The sequence below is a fragment of the Hyaena hyaena genome, unplaced genomic scaffold, assembly GCF_003009895.1.
Source record: "Hyaena hyaena isolate Hyena2069 unplaced genomic scaffold, ASM300989v1 scaffold_329, whole genome shotgun sequence".
NCBI classification, from domain to species: Eukaryota; Metazoa; Chordata; class Mammalia; order Carnivora; family Hyaenidae; genus Hyaena; species Hyaena hyaena.
In genome coordinates, this window is record NW_024080960.1 from 733,512 (window position 1) to 740,781 (window position 7,270).

At 40.3% G+C, this 7,270-nt stretch overlaps 1 non-coding gene across 1 annotated transcript; it reads right to left on the reverse strand.

The window, feature by feature from the left end:
- Positions 1-6,949: 6,949 nt before the first annotated feature.
- Positions 6,950-7,057, reverse strand: LOC120243056. Its single transcript, XR_005531210.1, has one exon. It is a non-coding gene; the product is annotated as a U6 spliceosomal RNA (small nuclear RNA).
- Between the last annotated feature and the right edge of the window lie 213 nt (positions 7,058-7,270).

A 7,270-nucleotide genomic window follows, 5' to 3' on the forward strand; every position in this document is an offset into this window, starting at 1 on the left:
TTAAACAAAAGAAGTTTATGTCTTCACAGTGTCAGAAGTTAGAAGTCCAAGATCAAGGTGCCAGCTGATTCAGGTGAGGACTGTCATCCTGGCCTGCAGACAGTCACCATACCACCAAGCCCTTACATGGTCTTTCCTTACTGTGTGCATGTGGAATGAGAGGGAGTGCAAGCAAGCTGTCATTTCTTGTAAGACATTATTGCTATTAGATCAGGGCCTCACCCTTATGACCTGGTTTAACTTTACTTCCTACAAAGCCCCATCTTCAAATACAGGTGCACTGGGGGTTAGGGCCAACATATAAATTTGATGGGAGAAGATACACAATCATTCAGCCCACAACAAAGAAGCTGTACTGTACGTCTGTATCATTTGCATAATATCTTGAAACTAAAATAAGTAAAGCATCTCCTTTTTAAAAATTATAAGTTCTAATGTTGGATTTTTAAAAACTACTTATTTTGAAAGAGAGAGAGAGATTGAGGGGGCAAAGGGAGGGAGAGAGAGAAAGAGAGAGAGAGAATCCCAAGAAGGCTCCATGCTGTCAGTGCAGAGCCTGACGTTGGGCTCAAACCCACGAACTATGAGATCAGGACCTGAGCCAAAATTGAGTCAGATGCTTAACTGACTGAGCACCCCCACGCACCCAAGATTTTTTTATTTTAGCCAACTTACTTTAACCCCCTTACCTTGACCTACAGTCAGTCCTTTTAAACTCTAATAAGCACATTCAGTGTTTAATTTTTATGTTTACTAGCCTTTCATAACATCTCAACTTAGTCTCTGAAACAATTATTCCTTTATTGGTAAATATTTTCCAAGTTTTAGCTTTCCAAAGAACTCCATGGCATTACTTATAATGTAAATAATACATGGCTTAGAACTCTGAGAAGTCATCAATTTATCATTTCTACTAGGAGACTGGGCTCAGTAACATTCCAGACCTCTCTTGATTTTATCTTTGTTCTTTGGGAAATGGGCTCCCTGACGAAACAAATCTGGTTTTGAGGAATAGCTTGTAATATTTTCAGTTATTTGTAATTTTAAAAAGTGAAACCCCTTTCTTTGCTTTTTTGAAACAATACTGAGAAATGCTCTCAGGTACTGGCCATTAGTCAGTGGTCCTGTTCCTCAGCTTCCGAGCCTCGCAGGCTTGTCTTTCTTACCCCCAGGCAGCTGATTCATGAGCAGCTTGTTCAAGGCTGTACTGGCCTCATTAGATTTTTTTTTTTTTTTTTTTTTTGTCCTCACGAGAATTCAGAGGAGAGACAGAGAAAGCCTAAGGCAATTAAGATATGGATGTTGGATTTAAACAGACTTGTCACCCCAAGGCACCACTGAGGGCGACTCAGATGAATCTTACCGAAGACGGCAAAGGAAGCCAGCCCTCTGAAAGCAAGCAGAATGGAGCAGGTGTACAGAGCAAAGCAAAGACAAGAGGCCCCTGCAACCTAGGAAGACTTTTCTCCATGGTTCCCAGTTCTTATCCTTCTGAGCCTCCACTGTGGTTACACAGACTCAGTGTGGAATCAGTTCTTCACTGATTTAAAAATACGGTGCATTAATAGAAAACCTGAGGCCAGCGGATCAAGAGACAGCTGCTGCTGGGAAGACAGTTCGTTACTCTCAGTTCCCGAGAGGAGGGGGCCGCATGAGGAAGCACTAGGGTTGGTTGTGAAGTCAGAAAGAAGGGGAAGTTGTGGACGTCAACACTGCCGCCCTGTAAGCAATCTTCTATAATCATATCCGAGACGTAGGATTCATTATAGCCATAGCATGATTTCTTACCAATTCAAACGCATTGGACTTCAACAAATCTTAGTTACTCAACACAAAAATCTAAATATTCCACTAACAGGACTTCTCCTGTTAGTAGCAGCTGCTGGTAAATCTGCCCCATTCGGCCTACACTCATGATTGCCATCAGCGTATACCCGTCTCCTCCCTACTTCACACAAGCACCATAGTTGTAGCTGGAGTTTATCTATTAATCTGCTCCTACCCACTTACAGAACAAAACCATCCAAACCCTTACACTATGTTTGGCTATTCACAGCTATCTGCGTCCTCACACAAAATGACATCACAAAACCTGTTGCCTTCTCTAACTCAAGCCAACTTGGACTTAGAATTGTAACAATCGGTATTAATCAACCCTACCTCGCATTCTTACACATCTGTACACATGTCTCTATCGTGGCTTCCATGGGAAGGAACTGGTGGGGCAGAAGATGGGCGTAAGATTACCTGAACAATTTCATTGGGCTGTGGGCCACAGGAGCTGTCCCTCATTGTTGGTATTTGGCCCTGGACTCATGAAGGCAAGGGTTAATGGAGCAGAGTATAAGAGCCTGATAAAGGGGATGGTTGGAGTGGGGACTCCGCTTTGGTTGGTCTGTATTGGAAAAACATGTCCCTAGAGAGAGGACTCCTCCTAAGGAGGCTGGGGAGGGAATGAGGGAGGCAGGAGGCTCAGGCAAGGTGACTGGGGCATATTATTGGGTTGCCCAGGGCAAGACATGTCCAGCACATGCATGTAGGCCAAATAGATACTAAAGCATCAAATTTACAGAAACTAGAAACATGGTTAATACATCCAAACATGCTCGTAAACAGGTTCCGGGACTGGTCCCAAGTTGCAGGGCTAATTAAAGGCAACACCAGGATGAAATAAGCCAAGTGCCCTGCACACATGCCACACTGCTTCTGTCGTGCCTTCATTAAACCTGCAGCTGGCTTCAGGCCTCCAGTCTCTGCAAGATAATTTGGGGTGCATGACCCACAGTAGCAAAAGCAGAACCTCACTGAAAGGAGTTTCTGATCCTTACTAGAAGGGGAAAGAACCAACACTTTGGGGAGCAGACTCCCAAGCTAAAACAACACTGTTCCCTATAAGTAAGAACACAGAATTCACACTCACCCAGAACATCAATGGCTCACTTTCACTTGTCTGTCATTTGGAATTGGTATTACATATCATGGTATGGTTAGTCTTTTGCAAAGATACATAGTGGTTTTCCTGTTTCTAAGATGCTATTAAGATTGTGATGTGAGTTTGCCATTGTAGAATCAATAGCCCTTACCTCAAGATTGATAGGTGAAGCCACTGCTAAAAATGCCCTTTCACCTTGATTCTCCCCACAGTGACTTCCGAATCTGGTGCACTTAGACACATTATGTTCCTTGCTCTCTACTCTCATGCTCCCATTGTCTGTGCTATACATTTTCAAACTTTGTATAGTGCCTTTTTGGAACACTGATTGGACAATACATTTTTTTGTGGCTGGTCTCCCCTTTTAGATTACAAACTTCCTACTAGCCAAAATATCTCAAACTTCCTTTTCTTCTCTTTCTCTGAGCCTTTATCCCTCATATAAATGTCTGGGCTATAAGAAGAAGACATGAGCATAAATGAGGTATCAGAATATTACTATAACAAAACCAAAAATAAATGAAATTTAAAAATCAACTAAGCTGATTTTAAGATACATGGCTCTCCACTGGTTGGTGATTACTATCCTTGATTTTAAAAAATGTTTCCACCTTTTGTCTTATAGTCTAGCTTAATTCATACACTTAATCATAGGTAAGAAAACATATGGCTTGTCTTATATCAGTTGTTCTAAATACATGAATCATATGTAAATTAAAAGCATGATGATGTATTTGCCTCAATGGATGCATTTGGATCATGAAATCTTAAAATGAACAGTATTCTAAAGAGCACAAATGCACATGTGCGTGCATGCACACAAAAATATGCTACTGGTTTCCTTTTTAAATTTATTTAAATGTAAATTTATTTTGAGAGAGTGTGCAAGCAGGGGAGGGGCAGAGAGAGAGGAAGAGAGAGAATCCCAAGCAGGATCCATGCTGCCAGCAAAGAGCCCAATATAGGGCTCAAACTCACAAACCATGAGATCATGACCTGGGCCGAAATCAAGTCAGACACTGAACCAACGGAGCCACCTAGGTGCCCCACTACTGGTTTCTGATGGATGATTATGCTGCCTGATTTGATGGTGTTCTAGGAATAGACAGAGCAGTAGAGAGAATAAGAAATCCAGAAACTGATGCAAACTCAGAGTTTATATATCTATTTTAGTATTTTGACCTATGCTATTCATTCACTCAACAAATATTTTTTGAATATGTGGTATTGGGCACTGTTTTAAGCATCGGATTAAAACAAAAAGAGACAAGACAGAATTGTCTTATGTCTTATGTCTTAATCTATGGCATAGAGGACTGCACTAATATGTCCATTTGTATATGAAAAAACTAAGGGTGAAAGGGATATATGTTCTTGCCCAAATACATATAAGTAATAAGTGATAATATCAGGATTCAGATCCAGGTCTGTATGTCTTCAAGACCCACATATCTTTCTTTCTTTTCTTTTTTTTTTTTTTTTTACAAATAGTTTATTGTCAAATTAGTTTCCACATAACACCCAGTACTCATCCCCACAAGTGCCCTCCTCCATGCACATCCCTCCCTCCCCCCCACATCCATCAGTCCTCAGTTTTTGTCAGCATTCAAGAGTCTCTCATGGTTTGCCTCTCTCCCTTTCCCCCACCATTTCCCCCTTCTTCTCCTCCTTGTTCCTCAGTTAAGTTCCTCCTAATCCTCCTATACGTGCAAACATAGGATATTTGTCCTTCTCTGCCTGACTTATTTCGCTCAGCATAACACCCTCAAGGTCCATCCATGTTGCTACACATGGCCAGATTTCATTCTTTCTCATTGCCATGTAGTATTCCATGGTATAGATAAACCACATCTTCTTGATCTATTCGTCAGTTGATGGACACTTAGGCTCTTTCCATATTTTAGCTATTGTGGAGAGTGCTGCTATGAACACTGGGGTACATGTGCTCCTATGCATCAGCATTTCTGTATCCCTTGGGTAAATTCCTAGCAGTGCTATTTCTGGGTCATAGGGGAGTTCTATTGTTAGTTTCCTGAGGAAACTCCACACTGTTTTCCAGAGGGGCTGTACCAGTTTACATTCCCACCAGCAGTGTAGGAGGGTGCCCGTTTCTCCACATCCTTGCCAGCATCTAGAGTTCTCTGATTTGCTCATTTTAGCCACTCTGACTGGTGTGAGAAGACCCACATATTTTTCAATTGCTGCTTATTTCCATCCCAGTAAACATTTATAGGAGATTACCTTAAATTTCAAATCAAACATATCAAATTAATCTGTTAATGACTTTCCTTTAAACTGTAAGAATTGTCTACAAAAAATGTGTACCTTAGAAAACTGCATGTTTCTTTTTTTAAAAATTTTTAATGTTTATTTCTGAGGGAGAGAGAGAAAGAGCATGAGCAGGGGAAGGGCAAAGAGGGAGACACAGAATCCAAAGCAAGCTCTGGGCTCTGAGCTGTCAGCACAGAACACGATGCGGGGCTCAAACCCACAAACTGTGAGATCATGACCTGAGCCAAAGTTGGATGCTTAACCGACTGAGCCACCCAGGTGCCCCAAGAACTGCATGTTTCTTGATACTGTTCTTGTATACTCTGCAAGAATACAGTAAACATCCTAAAAACAAAAATTTTAAAGAATAAGTCTTTCTCTGCAAATACACACATATGTTTATATACAATACATACACACATAGGGAAGACTATACATACATATTTATGAAGCAACCTTGTAAAGTCATTTGTTCCAGTTTTCCCTGGTCAAGTCACATACTTTAATTTTTTTAAAATATCATATACTTCTCCTGTAGTAAAAATTTATTAAAAAATAGTTTATTATTTATTTCATGAAATAAATTTCAATGGCAGTAATATTCTTTTAAGTTTGTCTATTTTGAGAGAGAGAGAGAGGGGTAGAGCACACATGCACACATGCATGAGCCGGAGAGGGGCAGAGAGAGAGGGAGAGAGAGAATCCCAAGCGGTCTCTGCGTTTACAGTGTGCAGCTCAATGCAGGGCTTAATCCCATGACCCTGGGATCACGACCTGAGCTGAATTCAAGAGTCAGGTGACCAAGAAAAGACTCTTAAATACGGAGAACAGGCTGAGAATTGATGGGAATGAGAGACTGGGAGTTTGGGGAGGTGGGAAAAATGGGTGATGGGTTGAGGAGGGCATTTGTTGGGATGAACACTGAGTGTTGTAAGTGATGAATCACTAGAATCTATTCCTGAAGCCAACACTACACTGAGTGTTAACTAACTTGAGAAAAAATAAAAAGAGTTGAGTGCCCAACTGACTGAGCCACACAGGTGCCACAATGGCAATTAATATTTTTAAAGTGCTATTTCTATTTTCCCTTAAAAATAAATGTCTGGTAGTCAGGCAGCTTTAATTAAAAAAAAAAAAAACTTAAAAAAAGACAATTTCTTAATTTTTTAGTTATATAATTTTTGTCATATAAACAGTGATGACATTATTAAGTTCCCTTCAAAGAAGCTATTCTATTTCATAGATGATATTTTTCAACAAGCTGCACAATGTCACATAAAAAGATAGTGGAGTACAAATGTATAAAATGCGTTTTAAGGCAAAAATCAGTTTTATCATATCTCCTAACACTGGAATAAAGCCAAATTTGTGCACTGAAGGTAAAGAAATACACTGTACATATGGTATTTTCTGCACACTAGGATGTATACATATCAGTTAAAAACTGAACTCCAGCTAAAGACCAAAGCACTAGATACGAAGAAAAATACAAAATATAACAATGAGTAAAAAGGAGTCTTTCTCTTCTGTTCAAACTGAAACCAAGGATTTTTTTCCTCAGCTTTTTTCTCAGTGTTTCAGTCTTGATTATTAATAGCAGCATTTACATTTCACAACTGAGTGTTAATTTACAGAAACATCCTGAGACTTCCAGCATTTAGCTGTGTATCTGTCGGGCAAGCATAGGCTATTCTGCAGTATCAAACAACCTGAAAACTCTCAGCAATTTTTTATTGTGTGATTTTTAAAAATATGGAATGCTTCATGAATTTGTGTGTCATCCTTGTGCAGGGGGCACACTAATCTCTGTATTGTTCCAATATCGGTGTATGTGAGGCTGAATTGAGTACTCCCAGAGGTTTAAAACCATGTTTATTTCTCACTCTTGTGCATATCCATCCTGGGTCAGCAATGATCTTTGCCCACTCTTGGAATCACAGGCAACCCTAGTCAACAGAGGCTGCATCCCGACAGTCAGAGGAGGGGAGGCAAACCACATGCTGGTTCGTAAAGCCTCTGCCCAGAAATGACATACATCACTTCTGCACACAGGTAATTGACCAAAGC